Raw genomic sequence first — 17068 nt, 5'->3', positions numbered from 1 at the left:
GGCTTAGAAATGTAAGCATAATCAAGACCTAACATTATTCTAAAGAAAACTTCAACAAAAACCAAACCCTAAAATTTTGGTTCATGAAAATCTCAAGAAAAGAACAAGGTTTATCAAGTTTAACTTACCTCTCATCTTCTCCAAGTATTCCTCTAGCTTTTTCCTAAAGAATCTTGCCGAAAAGCTTGCCATCCACCGCTCCCCCAATCTCCCCCATCGCCTTCTCCTCCCTCTTTTGAGTGCGGCAGAACGAAAAGAGCAAGGGACCAAAATGTTTGGTCCCTTAGGCGTGTGGAGCTTTTAGGGAAATAAGGTTAGAGACAAATTATGCATGTGCCCTTCTCCCCAAAGTCTTTCTATATGTAAAACCCGCGAAATGTCATTTTAGACCTCACACGCTTTTCGATGCGTCGCGACAAGTTTTAACTGAAAAAATTCAAAGTTGTCGGAATTCGACACAATAAATTTTATAAAATACTAAGCGAAATTTGGAGCGAAATGTTATATAAAACTTAATTTAATTTCTCTTAATTTGAGAGATAAAAAATTCCAAAGTCAAATTAATACCCAAAATACCCTTAGTCAATACTAAAGAAAATATGGTTTAAGTGAGGGCATTTATGTCATTATGTAATTAAAAATAGCCCTCATCCCTCTTAAGGCGACCGAATGAAATTCGGTCCCCATTTGTTCATTCGGCTGAAACCTAAAACCGAGAGAGAAAGAAAGGGCAGACGGGCAAGGCGGCGGGGAGGCTTCGGGCGGCGATTTTCGGTGGCTGTTCATGGAGGAACTTGTAGGGAAAACTAAGGGAAGGCTAAGGTATGTTGTTTGCAAGAGTTTCCTCTTCTATTCTTTGAGTTTTCCGTTAAAGGAAGAAAACTAGGGTTTTGGGATTTTCTTTAAGAAAAAGAGAGTGAAGGGTAGGGGATGTTTTTAAACCCAAATATGAGTTTTTCATGAAAAAATATGGGTTTTAAAATTTAGGGTTTTATCCGATTTTGATTTTCTTTCAAAATGTCTTTGTAGGAAAGTTTCTAATTTATGTTAGGAATTTTTTATGTGAAGCTAGATTCTTTTTAGGAGACATTTTTCATACTCCAATAGTTAGGGTTTTTCAAAAACATGTGTGTTGTTTCCTTTTTAACTTAGGGAGGTTTTAAAGCAAGGATTTTAGCTTTAGCATAAATTTTTATTTTCTAAATTTTAAATTAAATGAATCCAATGAAATGTTGTATTTTAACTTGAGTTTAAAGGGAGAGAGGAGGGTTGTATGTTTGAGGTGAGCAAAGAATTGATTGAGACTTTCCAAAAGCTAGAGTTGATGAGGACATCGTCAGAGATTTCGACACATGTACCTTCAGGAGACACCGGAGATCGACGGCCACGATCATGAGTTTTATTTTGAGTCATTTTATGTAGTAGTTTATTTGATTTTTATGTTTTTTCATTTTTGCCCTTATGGGTAGTTAGTTGCTATTGTAGCCCAAGGGGCATTTTAGTCTTTGTTTTCTTTGTCATTTTGAGGCCTATTTATATGGCCCTTTTCTTATGTAATAGTTAGTTTTTGATTGAATGAAAATTTTCTACTATGTGTTCTCTTTGTGAGTTCAAGAAGATCTCTTGGTGAGTTCTTCACCCTCCTCGATCTCTTAGTGAGTTCGTCGGAGAAGATAGATCTCTTTGTGAGTTATAGATTTTTCGCCAAACTATTTTGTCTTCAAGAGTTCTAAATTTTCGTCAAGTTATTTTCGTGGAGATCCAGATTGAAGAGAATTGAGGTGAGTGGATTTTTTTTGCAAATCAACTCCCTTGAAATTCCCCTCCTCCCTTCCCCTCACCCCTTGCCGCCGCCGCCTCCCCTTGAGCCACCTGGGTCGCCGCCTCCCCTTGAGCCACCTGGGCCGCCCAAGCCACCCGCCGACCACCCCAAGCCCGTCCAACCCACTGGCCGCCGTTCTCCCTGGCTTCCCCTCTTGCCCCTCCATCCGCCGGCCCTTTCCCCTTGGTTATGAATTTGAAATTCAAATTCCAAGTGGTATTGATTACCTTCCAAATATAACTCCTAAATTTTAGGCCATATTCATAATGAGATTTCAATCCTAATTTGAAACTCAAAAACTGCCTAACGTTTACATGCACATTAGGAAACTTTTACCATACATTAAACCTGAAATTTCAGTCCAGATAATTCTGAAAACCTAACTTGGGTAGGCATTAATTTTATAACTAGCAAAACTTTAACAATCTTATATTAAAATTCCCAAGCAGTTCTTGTTCATCGCATGTTGTTTCACATCAAGAGTTATGTTGAAATCCTAGTTCTAGTGAAAATAAAAATGAAATTAAGATGGTTCGAGAGAGGGGTTTTATAAAAATTCAAAACTTGGTGTATAAAATAGCTACATGTTTATAACCAAGGGCTTTTTAAGGGTTTGAGAGGGAGAAAAATTTATGTTTACACCTTATGTTTGTCTTTTGTAGATTTTGATTGCGTAAGAGAAAAGGGTCGTAAGGACTTTTGACGAATCACATTATGGTGAGGTAGGTGAAATGGACTTATTTTAAATTTAAAAAAGCTTTTTACATGCAAATTCATAAAAATGACATTCCTTTTTATAATCTTTATGATATCATTATGATTAGCATGTTTCTTTATAAAAGCTCATAACCACTTGATATAAAAGCAAAATCCTTTAATGCAATATTAGAACTCAATGATGAATCTCATACTTCATCCTTTACATGTATTACAAATGTTTTCTCTTTACATGCAAATATACATTTGAGCATAACAAATATGTATTTCCATATGAAAACATAAACTTGAAAAGTTTACATAAGCCTCTTTTATGAATATATAAGAGTTATGTGCATGTGCATGTTGACGCGGAAGTATCACTGGTAAAGGAGCTCTTTTGAGTAATGGTAATGGGGCTCTTTTGAGCCAAATGGTAAAAGAGGTTCTTTTGAACCAAATGGTAAAGGAATAGCCAATTTTTATGTACCTGGTCAGTACAAATGATATTTCTGATATGCATATTAATTATTATGATATTATGAACATCGCATCTTTATGTTATATGCATATGAGATTTTTATTTGAGGCATGAATGATTAAAGATGAAGAATTGAAATATTATGAAATGAATGAGAACTTAAAGGTTGAAGTAAAGACATGTTTCACCTTAGACAAATATTGTAATATGTTGAATATTCTTTTATTGAGATATAAAAACATGTTGTAGTTTCTTCCCTTGTATCTAAATTTATTTGAATGTCATTCACATCTACTGAGTTGGACTCACCCATGTTGTGGGACACTTTTCAGAAGGATCTAGTAAAAGATAATGACGGATAGACCTCCCCTCACATACCGTCATAGGGAGATGACGGGCGGCAGGTTTTGTCTTTTTGTTTTTGATGTTTTGAGATAAAATGATTAGAGATGATATGTAAGGAAATGTATTTGGACATCTTTCATATTTTGGAAACCTTATGTTTGAACTATTGTGATGATGTGTTGATGAATGAAATGAAAAATTTTTACTTGGAGTTCTTTAGCGGCTCTTTCATTATGTTGATGATGTTCTCTTTATGTTTGGAGACATGTTAATATAATAATGTGAAAGTTTTTATTTTTCCTCCTGTCCGATTCTCGTTCCCGCATCACACTTGCAAGCTAACCGAGCCGAGTCGTGACACTATATGCTCATGAGGGGAAATAAGAGAAGAAATAGCTAATTATTACATAAACTTCTTCGACGAATTTTAATTCCCAAACCATACGAAATTTGATATATGTTCTTTATATCGTTTCGATCGAAATTTCGTATCGAATTTAATAAAATTTATTTCGTCGAATTCTGACGACTTTGAAATTTTGCCTAAATTCGTTGTGATGCATCGAAATGCGTGCGACGCGTTCGAACGACAGTTTTTGGGTTTTACATTACAAAACACATTCAAGCTACCACTAGAAGCCAAAAGACTAAGAACTTCAAGTCCCCTATGATGCATATGATTATCATTAATCATAATCAGAGAATATACTCATCATAAAATTATGTCATTAAATAAATTCGAAGGAAGATATATTTTGAGTATTTTTTTGAAATATATCGATTACAATTAGAGATATAATTAATCATGAATACTTGCACCTATGAGAAATCTTCAAACAAATCATCAAATCTTCATTAGATGGCAAAACTGCTCTGTAGCATCTTATATGATATTAAATTTATATTTTAAAAAAATTGACTAAGGATTACTTAAATAAGAACAAAGTTAGGTAGATATATTTCGCATTCAAAGTCTCTCAAGAAAACCTCTTTCAAACAAATAAACTATAAAAACCATTATCTAGTAACAGAAATTCCTTTCTTTTTTTCTTTTTTGAATAATCTATAAAATCCATTTTCTAGTAACAGAAACTCAACTTTTTTTTTTTTTGAAATCTCCATCTCTATATGAATTCAAACTCTTATATAAACATACCAACTCTTGCTTCCATTTAATCTTCTGAATGCTTGTAAAGTTCAGTAAATTTTTAACATTGAATATTTTTGGAAAGCCATGTCTATGATCTACTCAGCCAACTTTACAAACTACAATTCTACATCATTTTGCTTCCATTTCCGTTGCCAATAGCATAGAAGTTTTCACATCATATTACTTTCCACGAGATGCTTAGCTTTGTTAAATAAATTATTATTCTTAGTGTAAAAAGAACTTGAATTACCTCAATCTTTGCATCATCACTGATTGTCACCAATACATGGACATCCTAAATGATGATAATTTTATATAATATTCAAATTCATCAAATTTATCAGCCATAATCCTCCAAATGGTTCCAACAAACTTTAACCCTAACCTCACCATTAGTCAATAGAAAATGTTATGAAGCTTTCTACAATCAGCAAAAATTTTTTGGACACTGGATGCAAGTAAGAACTCCAGCATAGTGAAAGAATCTATCATTTGAAGTATCACCTCCTTGTCCACTAGTCCTTTCTTTTTCCAGCAAGTTAGACTGAAGGAAAAAACAAGTTAGTGTTCAAGAGACAAGTTAAGCTTCCTCTCAGTCAACCTAGTATACCATCACTATATTTGTTTTAAGTGTATCCACTATTTACTAGGAATATAGGTTCCCTTACAGGAAAATTAATGGAATTAATAGATATTATGATTCATAGGAAGTTAAATATTTTGTGCATTCAGGAAACTAAATGGGTTGGAGAGAAGGCTAAGGAAATTGATAGTTTAGGATTTAAACTTTGATATTCTGGTAAGAGTCGTACTAGAAATGGTGTATGTATTATTATAGATAACAATTTAAAGGATAATGTTATAAAAATTAATAGGATTAGAGATAGAATTATAGCTTTAAAGATTATTATTGATGATAAGATTGTTAATATTATAAGTGCTTATGCTCCTCAAATAGGTTTGAATATAAGTTCTAAATTAAATTTTTGGAATGACTGGAATGACTTAGAAGAATTAATACAAAAGATACCTCTTGAAAAAAGAGTTTTATTGGAGGAGATTTAAATGGACATGTTGGTAAAGAGGTAGATGATTTTAAAAGCATTCATGGAGGCCATGGATTTGGAACGACGAATGAAGGTGGCAAGACCATATTGGATTTTTGTTTAGCTTATCATTTTTCAATTGCTAATACGTTATTTAAGAAAAGGAATGAGCATCTCCTCACTTATAAAAATGGATATAGTACAACCAAGATTGACTATTTTCTTATTAGAAAATTAAATCGTTTAGATTGCAAAGATTGTAAAGTTATCCGAGTGAAAATTTATGTACCCAACATCAATTATTAGTTTTGGACTTTAAGATAAAGGGGCATAAAATAAAAAATAAAGTAAAACAATTTTCTAGGATTAAATGGGGGCATTTAAAGAATATTAACAAAAATATTTTTGGAAATAAGATTTTAGATCTTAAGATTTTGTCTGTGCATGAGGATGCTAATATTATGTGGAAAAAAGTGGCTAGTGATATTAAGAATATTGCAAAAGATGTCATTGGAGTATCAAAGGGAAAAGCTCCTAATAGTAAAAATAGTTGGTGGTGGAATCCAAATGTGCAAGAAAAGATTAAAAATAAGAAGCTTTGTTATAAAAACTGGTTTAATTTTAAAAATTCTGATAATTGAGAAATATATAAAGTGGCTCGTAAGAATGCTAAGAAAGAATACATAATAGAAAAGATATAATAGAAAAGAACTGTCTTTTATATATACTTTCCCCAGTTCCGTTGCTACCGCGGCCCTTGTGGATAATCATAACAAATGCGAAATACACATAAAAAATACAAAACAAGTTCAGATCAAATACGACTACTTTTTCCACTTACCTTTCATCATCAAAAAATTTACAGATGTTGCAGAAGTACTTGGCCATGGAAAATCCATTACAGGAAGGCGTTTTACAGCTTGCTGCAATTGGCTGAAGTTTTAAGCAACGCATGCACATCATTTCCAAAGTTGCTTTTCTGCGGTGAAACAGAGAATGTTAAGTCACAATAAAATTAAAGCTCTAATATCTTAAAATTACAAGGCCGCTATATGATTGCAAGGTAGTCTCATAAGTTATAAACATTTACAGGAGACTGGGAACAAAAATCCATGAAAAATATGTACGATGTGATTTTTTTTTTTTTTGGTTATATCAATTTAAATTTCCACAATATGGTATACGTACAAATCCCCACAAACGGCTATGTTTATTTCCTCAAAGTTTAAAATTAGAAGCACAAATTAAAGCTTACAATCGAAAAAAACAATCAAAGTTAATAGAATTTGAGGTTTTCTGTTGTTAACCCAGCATTTGAAGCATTTTTAAGAAATACATAATAATAATCTAAAAGTAAGTTTTCCTGTTGAACGGATTATTGTCACCGTTAAGAATAATTTCAAATTTCAATGTTAAGCAGAAGAGATCCAGTTCAAAACTAACCATGGTTAATATTTATCAAATGCCTTTTTAGGGTACTGACAATGTTACAGAAAACCAGCTAGGCAAAAAATATAAAGGTACTTTATTCACCAGTAATCAGATGGTTCTAGAAAAACATGATTCTATTTGCTACTATTCTATAATTCCTTCCTTTAATAAAAACTCTTCATTTGCTCTCCTCCATTTAATTCCACAAATTGAATAAGTTATAAAATCAATACACAAGGGTAGCTTGAAGTTAAATGAGGAAAATAATTGAAAAAAGGAGCTTTCTACCATTTTTTATTAGAGTAGAAACCTCATAGAATTCACTAATTGTACGTAAGGCATCTTGTTCATTTCTTTATGCTCATAGATAATCAAATAAGCTTGAAACAAACCTTTAAAGTCAACATATAAATGAATATATTTGAACAGTGACCTAGTAGCACAATTATACTCATGAACACACTTGTTTGTACTTTAACAAGTTGCTAGCAAAAAGCTTGATAAGATGCCCATTTAATAATGACTTATACTTATTTGATGATTAATTATATTTTATGTATTTTAAAAGGTATAAATATAATAATAATATTGAGTAAATAGCTAGGCGGATGGATTAAAAATTAAGTTTTATTTTGATTGACATTGGATGATGAAAATATTGAAATAAAACCATATGGATGAATAAAATATAATTTATTATTCATTAAAAATAAGAAATAATGCCAAGAGAATTACACCAATTAGATAAAATTTGTGAATATATTTCTGATCAATAATACGACTATTTGTTTAAATAGTAAGCTCGATTATGACTTGAACTCAATAAGAAAATCGAAAAATAATTTTGAACATAATTTTAAAACTCAGTTCATGTTTCATGAACCAAATAAGAAAATAAATGAATAGCTTCAACAAGATACAACAACAACAACATCAAGCCTTTATCCCACTATGTGGGGTCGGCTACATGAATCCTTTTTTCCATTGTGTCCTATTAAAAGTCAAATTCTCGTTTAAATCTAATAAAGAAAGGTCATTCCTAATATTTTCTAACCAAGTCTTTTTAGGTCTACCCCTACCTTTCTTAACACAAGTCAAATCTAATACCTCTACTCTCTTAACTGGGTCGTCGGAAGGCCGCCTTTTTATGTGACCAAACCATCTAAGGCGACTCTCTCTAATCTTATCTTCCACTGGAGCTACTCCAACCTTTTCACGTATATGCTCATTTCGTATCCTATCTCTAAGGGTAAAGCCACTCATCCACCTAAGCATCCTCATCTCTGTAACACTTAACTTAGTATTATGCTTCTCTTTTACTATAGGCATGTGGTTCACACTTCACACAAAAATCTTCTTAGATATAAACAAACAAAAATTTGAACATCTGATTTCAAAGGAAAAGTCTCAATCAAAATTGTAGAATAATCTATAACTATGGATAGAATTGAAAAAATTAATCCATTATTATCTCAAGAAGATTTACAGCGATATATGACTAAATATAAATATATTCATATAGGATTAAACCAGATAGTTTTTTAAACCTCTAGCCCTTTCTAGGTTTAAATGGTTCCATTCTTTCTTGTCTGAAAAATGATTTATGTCTGAATTGGGCATAATCTCTTATGTGATGTTATGGAAACTAGTCAATATATCATGAACCAATTTATTTCAATACTTTTCCTAATTTAAGTCTCTCATTGAGATATGTCAATCTTTTTAAAGTCTCAAAACTTAAATTGGAATATAGATATGAATTTCTTCCTATAGAATTCATTTTAAATAATGAATTATTTATGCCCAAATATTAAAAGCTTTTCCAACCAACAGATAGAACTACATTAATAGAAACTAATTTGTTGGCCTCTAAAATATCTACAAATTGGGTAGTAACATTAAGAAGGGGAGTAACATTAAGAAAGGTAGTCACCAGAAGATCACTAATTGGTTGGTGAGGTTACTACTATCACCGGAGGGTCACTATTATTAAATAAAAATCCTATTAGCACCCCCAAGAAACTAGCATTGAAAAAGTTCTGTCCTAGCTGCTCTATCACTGTTGACGATTTAAAGGAGTACACTTGAAATTTGACTCCTTGGTCGTCAACACCGAGATTGGGGATCCCAACTTTAATGATAAGAAGGATTACGATCAACAACGACAGCTCAGTTAATATCCTGTTTTATTCCACCTTCCTTAGTTTAGTTTTAAGGGAAAAAAACTCATGCGAACAAGTAGATCATATAGATAGATTCAATTAAAGACTCATGAGAATTAAGGATCATCACTAACATAATCGCACTTGAAATTTCCCTCAACAGGTGCTCACCATGGGTAGTTTGTGGCAATCAAATCAAGATTGTGCGAATTATAAAGGAATTAAGTTAATCTGTCATACTTCAAAACTATGAGAGCGAGTTATAGAGCGTAGGTTGCGGCGTGATACTAATGTTTCTCAAAATCAATTTGGATTTATGCTGGGTAGGTCGACTATGGAAGTCATACATTTATTCAGAGGTTTGATGGAAAAATATAGAGGAAATAAGGAGGATCTACATATGATAGTTATTAATTTAGAGAAAGCATATGATAAAGTTATAAGAGAAGTTCTTTGGAGAGTTTAAGAAAAAAAAAAAGGAGTTAATAATGCTTATATTCAAGTTATTAAGGATATGTGTGCAGAAGGTGTTACTTGTGTTCAAACACAGGTTGGTTTCATTAACAAGTACTTTCATATTTCAATTGGATTACATCAAGGATTCGTTTTAAGCCCATATCATTTTGTTTTAGTCATGGATGTTCTTACTAGACATTTGCAAGAGGATGTACCTCAGTGTATACTTTTTGCTGATGATATTTTTCTTGTTGATAAGACTAGAGAGGGAGTTGAAGGTAAACTTGAATTATGGAGGTCAACCTTAAAGTCTAAAGGTTTTCGCTTGAGTAAATATAAAACTGAATATATAGAGTGTAATTTTAGTAGCAATAGACCTAGTGAGGGGATTGTGACTTTGAGTCATCATGTCATTAATAATAGTACACATTTTAGATATCTTGGATATATTGTTCAAAGTGATAGTGAAATAGATGGGAATATTATCAAGTTGGATAGTTGAAGTGGATGAATGCATCGGGCTTGTTGTGAGATAGAAAAGTTCCCCTCAAACTTAAGGAAAAATTCTATAAGATGGTGGTGAGACCTGCAATGTTTTATGGTGTCGAATGTTGGACATTAAAGAGAAGCATAATACTAAGTTAAGTGTTGCAAAGATGAGGATGCTTAGGTGGATAAATGGCTTTACCTGTCACGACCTGGACTGATTAGCTCGCAAGTGCGAGGCGGGAATGAAAGTCGGACAGTAGGAATTAATAAAACTTCACATTTCTCTATTAACATGTCTCCAAACATACACAAAACATTCTCAATATGATGAAAGAGCCACTAAAGAACTCCAAGTAAAAAAATTTTCATTTCATTCATAAACCAAAATTAACATATTCAAGAAAATTCATTACAAAATGAAGTGTTCAAAATAGAACTAACTATCAAGGTTATTCTATACAATCATCTATACCAAAACATTAAAAACTCAAAAAGGAATCTGCCGCCCGTCATCTCCCTACGACAGTACGTGAGGGGAGGTCTATCCGCCATTTATCTTTTACTAGATCCTCCTGAAAAGTGTCCCACAACATGGGTGAGTCACAACTCAATAGGTGCAAATGGCATTCAAATAAATTTAAATTCAAAGGAAAGAAAACTACAATATGCATTGATATCTCAATAAAATAATAATCAACATAATACAATATTTGTTCAAAGTGATGCATGTCTTTATTACAACTTTTAAGTTCTTATTCATTTCATAAACTTCCATTCTTCATCTTAAAATATTCATGCCTCAAATAATAGCCTCAAATACATATAACATAAATATGCAATGTTCATAATATCTTAACATATATATAACACCCGTCTCGGAAGTATCACTTGTACTAATCGAGTACATAAAATTGGTCATTACTTTACCATTTGGTTCAAAAGAAACTCATTTACCATTTGGTTCAAAAGAACCTCCTTTACCATTGCTCAAAAGAGCTTGTTTACCATTTGATACTCCGCGTCAACATGCACATGCACATAATTCTTACATATTCATAAGAGAGGCTTTTGTAAACTACTCAAGTGTATGTTTTCATAAGGATATACATGTTTGTCATGCTTAAATATATGTTTGCATGTAAATGGAAGGCATGTGTAGTACATGTAAAGAAAGAAGCATGAAATTCATTCATTAAGTTCTAATATGGCATAAAAAGGACTTTTACTTTTGCATCAAAAGATCGTAAGCTTATGTAAGGAAACATGCTAGTCATAATAATGTCATAAAGAGCATAAAAAGGAAAAATGACATTTCTATGTATTTGCATGAAAAAAGATTTTCTAAATTTAAAAGAAGTCCATTTCACATACCTCAACTTATGCACCACAATGTGATCCTTCAAAAGTCCTTACGCCCCTTTTCCTCTTACTCAATCAAAATCTACAAGTGACAAACATAAGATATAAACATAAATTTCCTCTCTTAAACCTTTAAAAAGCCCTAGGTTATAAGCATGTAATTATTTCATACACCAAGCTTTGATTTTCTATAAAACCCCTCACTCAAACCATGTTAATTTCATTTTATTTTCAGTAGAACTAGGATTTCATCCTAACTCTAGCTTTTGGGAAAACCTCAATCAATTCTTGCTCACCTCAAACATACAACTCTCCTCTTTCCCCTTAAACTCAAGTTACCATACAACAATTCATTGGATTTTTCTAATTTAAAATTTAGAAAATAATAATTCATGCTAAAGCTAAAATTCTTGCTTTAAAACCTCCCTAAGTTAAAAAGAAAACAACACACTCAAAGGGTTTTTCATGATTTGGAAAACCCTAACTATTAGAGCATTCAAGATGTCTCATAAAAAGAATTTAGCTTCACAAAAAGGCTTCCTAACCTCAATTAGAAACTTTCCTACAAAGATATTTTAAAATAAAATCAAAATCGGATAAAACCCTAAATTTCAAAATCCGCATTTTTCATGAAAACAACTCATTCTTAGGTTTAAAAACATCCCTTAACCCTTCCCTAAACTTATCTCAAAGAAATATTAAGTTTTCCTCAAAACCCTAATTTTCTTCCCTTAGAGAAAACTCAAGGAAAAGAAGAAAAAACTCAAGCAAACATCTTACCTTAGCCTTCCCTTAGTTTTCTCTACAATTTCCTCCACGAACGTGCACCGAAAACCGCTGCCCGAAGCTTCCTGTCGTCGCTCCTACCCGCTCTCCCTTCTCCTTCTTCGCGCGGTTCAATCACAAGGATGGAATGCGGACCGAAACATTTCGGTCCCCTAATAAGAGTGGGATCCTCATATTAAAAACATAATGACCTCAAAGCCCTTACTTAAAAATCTTCTCTATTCAAATGGCATCAAGGGCAAAGTTGTCATTAAGAACTTTCAGAGAATTTTAACTCCCAAAATACTTAAAATCCGATATAGGTTCTATACATCATTTCGCTCAGAATTTTGCGCTCTAATTTATAAAATTTATTGCATCAAATTCCGACGACTTTCAAATTTTCACTTAAAACTCGTCGCGACGCATCGAAAAGCGTGTGAAGCCTAAAACGACATTTTTGCGGGTTTTACATTACCCTTAGAGATATGATACGAAATGAGCATATACGTGAAAAGCTTGGAGTTGCTCCAGTGGAAGATAAGATTAAAGAGAGTTGCCTTATATGGTTTGGTCACATTAAATAGAGGCCTTCCAATGACCTGTTTAGGAAAGTTGAGGTATTATATTTGACTTATGTTAAGAAAGGTAGAGGTAAACCTAAAAAGACTTGGTAGAAAATATTAGAAATGATCTTTCTTTATTAGATTTAAATGAGAATTTGACTTTTAACGTGACACATTGGCGAAAAAGGATTCATGTAGCTGACCTCACATATTGGGATAAAAGCTTTTTGTTGTTGTTGTTATTGTTGTTGTCGTCTCCTATTCCCCAATTCCTCTCTATTCACTCACACTCACCTGCTTGTGCAAGGAACTCCTCTCCCAATTCCTCACAACAGCAAGCCATCACGGCTCCTCTCCCATCTCATCGTTCTTTGTGTGTCGGACATCATACCCAGCCGCCTCCATTCGAACTCCACCTCCTCCACACTCCAGCCATTCACGCAACAACCCCCCAGCAGCTTAGTTTGACCACACCCATACCAGCCTCTCGGCCAAGCAGCTACAGCAAGCCCAAGCCTTCCTCTCCGCCTCCCTGTTCCAGCCGATCTCAATAGCAGGTCTCCCGATATGCTGTAGTTGCACCAAGCAGCCCCCTACCTTGCTCTTCTCCAACCACTAAATAGCAGTCTGTCTCCCTCTGTTCCCACATCCCATCCAACACAACCAAACAGCAGCCCTCCAATAATACCCGTCTAGGCTGAACATCCCTTGTCATGCAAGCACTTTTCCTTCCACTCACATGAACGTCACCTTCTATCGTGGAACTCCTCCGACAACCAAACCCCAAGCCCATCCCCACTAAACCTCCTCCACTTCTATTAGCCTAACTTCCACCAGTTCCACTTCAACCAACTACTGCCTCCTCACCAAACCGCCTCAAACTACTCCTTCCAGCAAGTCCACGTTAAGATCTCTTAGCCGCCTACTTGTCTACTCACAAGCTCCAAGCTATAGACTTCACTCTTCCTCATTCCCTCTCCCAACCTGCTCCTAATAGCTGGACATTCACTGCAGTTGCTTCCAAAATCAGCCTCTCCGTCAACACCACTACAGCCAACACCTACCCCTCCTCTACCCAAATTAATCGCACATCAGTAGCTCACGCAAACAGCCAATCCTTTCCTTCTCTACATATCATGACCTACCCTCCCTCAACTTCATTAAAGGATAAATTTAGCTTGTTCCCAGCCTACAGTAAACCAATCTCCTCACAAACCAGCCTTGTCTCTTCAATCACTCCTTAACAGAGGGTGTGTAATACTCTATTTCTTTCTATCCCATCAAAATAGCCCTATTCTCTCACGTTTGCTCTAAATAGAGAACCTATTTCTCTCTATTGTTAGAATTATTATCTATTATTAGCAGTTTAAAAAATAGAAAAAGAGATTTAAAAAAAAAAAAGAGTATTGTTGTGTTTTGATCCCTCGTGCTCTTGATATGCCATCGTCGTTTCGCTCGTGGCAAAGGTATAACGCTCTAAATTCTAAACCTCATATCTTGTCATCAATGCTTGCGGTGCAATAAGTAGACCTCCTATCACGTTTTTCTTAGCACGATGGAAGGAAACTCAATGCGACACTTGTGACGAATCGGATAACCCCTGTGCGTGCTTTTCTTAGCACAGCAGGTAAAATTAAGCACTCATGTGCCAGTGGGAAATTTGCAAGCTTCCATGCAAATACCCATGCACGCCTTTTTTGGTATGGAGAGATTGAAAGATCACGGCTTCGGTGTCACCTAACACCGACCGTGCACGCTTTTATTGGTGTGGTGGGCATACCTAGACTCCCCAAAATTTCTCCTAAATGGGGGAGGAGATGCCGGGAGGCTTCCAAAATTTTCATCTGAACTATTAGTGGAGTTAGAAATTTAGATGAACAGCACAATGAAAAATACAATGAAATTCATACTAAACAAATTTCTAGAGAACCAAACCTAAATGAATATTTGAAGTGAAAATGCAATTAAATGAAAATTTGCAACATAACAATATAACTTAATGCAAATTGAATGTAAATGAATAAGCAGGGAACCTGTAATGAATATATCAGCTAGTCAACGAGCGTTAACAGGGACCCATAATGAATATGATAGTTCACTCACGAGAAAGGGACTTGTAATGTGTACAATAGTCCGTCTACAAGGAACATACAATGACTGTGGCAATTCATTTACGGGCGTGTATAAGGATATTTCAGTGAATATAGTCCGCTTCTGGACTTGAGCAGGGGACTTATAACAAATGGTATAGGCCACTACGGGAATGAGCAAGGGACTCGTGGTGAACAAAAATTTCAATATGCATAGCGACTTGCCTACATGTAGTATTAGCAAAATTGTAGAGGACACAGTAGCCTTTATATAAGAAATAGCACGAGACGTTTAAAGGATACTACAGCTTGCATATGTGTAACAACAGAAAACTTATAATACTTAAATCAGTCAGTCTACATGCACGAGCAAGGGACTTGCAATGTGATGATTCGCCGACAGGCGAGAACCGTGAACTTGTAATGAAAATATCAACTCACCTACAAAAAAATACAAGGACCTCTACTAAATAAAGCAGCTTGCCTACTAGCAGGAAAATTCTTTAATGCACACTACAATTCACCTATGACCAGAAGCAGGAAATTCATATTGTATACAACGACTAGCCTACAGGCAAGAATAAGGAGCTCGTATCAAGCAAACCTGCTTGTCTATGGATAATAGCGGGAATCATCTAATGAATGTATTAATTCGCTAAGGGAAAATAACAATAGACTTAGAGTGAACACAACAGCTTGCCGACGGGCAACAGTAGAAGACTTCATTGCACAGCAATCCTCCTATGGGAAACAATAGTGAATGCCAAAATTCACCTGTGAGCAACAGCAAGGAATTCATAATAAGCTTATAAGAGACAATAGGAGACTTGTAATGAACAATGTAATTTACTTAAAAGCAAGAGCAGATCTCCAAATGTCTATTGAACAAAAATCTCCTACGAGCTGTTGGAGAATTTTTGTATCCTCAAATGGATTGCATATTTTATCATCGAGTATGGAAGAAGAATATGATATATTACCCCGAAGGGTAAAAATACCATTTCCTTATGGACTCAATAATAAAGTTTACAATTATTAACAGAGATTCCCCTATTCAATGTTTGGTCGAGCGGGGTTTATTTATTTCTGGGGTACAGACATCCCATAGGGACAAGCCCCTATGGTTAATTACATCCCAATTTTTGATTTGGGAAAACTTTTGATTAAACTAGTGGTTTTGCTTTATTGGAAGTCATTTTAGACATTGGCTAAGATTTGATTTTTGAAATCCATGAAAGTCTTGCTTAAAAGTTTTGGCCCTTTAGGAATTTCAAGGAGGAATTGATCAACTTAGAATCAGATTTTTGGAGTGAAGTCCAAGGGAAGGTGAGGTAGGAGCACTTGATTCTGAGAGACACTCAGAGGTGCTCAAACTATCCTATATTGGGCTTTACATTTTAACAATCTAATTTTGGTTTAAATTAATATTTTTATTAGAATGTTGGGGCTTACATTCCTTCAACATATGTTGTAAAAATTGCCCGAAAGATGAGGGCTTATAGGGTGATTTGGAATCAACCCATGCCTCGGACCCTAAGACTAAGGTGAGGACTACCGATAGGTAGTGCCTCGAACCTAAATCTAACGAGTGCAAAGGGGCTTACAAACTACACCTCATAAGAGGTATAGCCTGCCCGACCTCTGAATTTATTGTCCCGCCTGAAAGGGTGATGTAGGCAAGGATTGGGTCAACTTATTTTAATTTCTTTCCTTGTGTCTTTTCATCTTCCCCCTCTCCTTGCTCTTCATTAACTTGTCCTTTCATCTCCACCTTATCCTTTGGGTTGTTTTCTAGTTCTATGGAGCCTTGGCTAATTTCGGTTTTTGAGCTTTAGTTGTTGAAAAATGTAGTGGTGCAAGCTCATTATTATCATGTGGAGGAGTAGCTCATTATGAGCTGATGTTTAGCTCTGAAAATTCTTTATGAGGTGCAAGCTCTTAGGTGAGTGAAACTTGTCTCTTCCTCGTCTTCTTTATCTCTTGAAAAGCTGCCTTGGTATAATGAAATGGCTTTAACCTTTGGCATTCTCTGATGTTGGAAACCGTAGCTTTTATTTCCTTTTAAAAAGCTGCCTTGGTATATTGAAATAGGCTCTAACCTTTGGCATTCTCTGATGCTGGAAACCGTGGAATTAATGATGCCGTTTGGCATCCTCTTTGCTGCTCTTTGCTGGAATCCGTGGGCTTTTAATTGCTGCCTTGGAAAACCT

At 34.6% G+C, this 17068-nt stretch overlaps 1 protein-coding gene and 1 long non-coding RNA gene across 6 annotated transcripts in view; both read right to left on the bottom strand.

Moving 5' to 3' along the window:
- Window positions 1–17068, bottom strand: part of LOC110114130 (EVI5-like protein) — a 122457-nt gene that overhangs the window by 78764 nt on the left and 26625 nt on the right. The gene's annotated exons all lie outside the window — the stretch shown is intronic.
- The window catches only part of LOC114580988, a 2251-nt gene continuing 2079 nt past the window's right edge, over window positions 16897–17068 (bottom strand). The window contains exon 2 of the long non-coding RNA XR_003702789.1: window positions 16897–17066. This is a non-coding gene — a long non-coding RNA (uncharacterized LOC114580988). The remainder of the gene's footprint in view (window positions 17067–17068) is intronic.

Source organism: Dendrobium catenatum, unplaced genomic scaffold (assembly GCF_001605985.2).
Source record: "Dendrobium catenatum unplaced genomic scaffold, ASM160598v2 fragScaff_scaffold_133, whole genome shotgun sequence".
NCBI lineage: Eukaryota > Viridiplantae > Streptophyta > Magnoliopsida > Asparagales > Orchidaceae > Dendrobium > Dendrobium catenatum.
The sequence above is the reverse complement of the archived record's forward strand: the minus strand, read 5'-3'. Positions and strand labels throughout refer to the sequence as shown.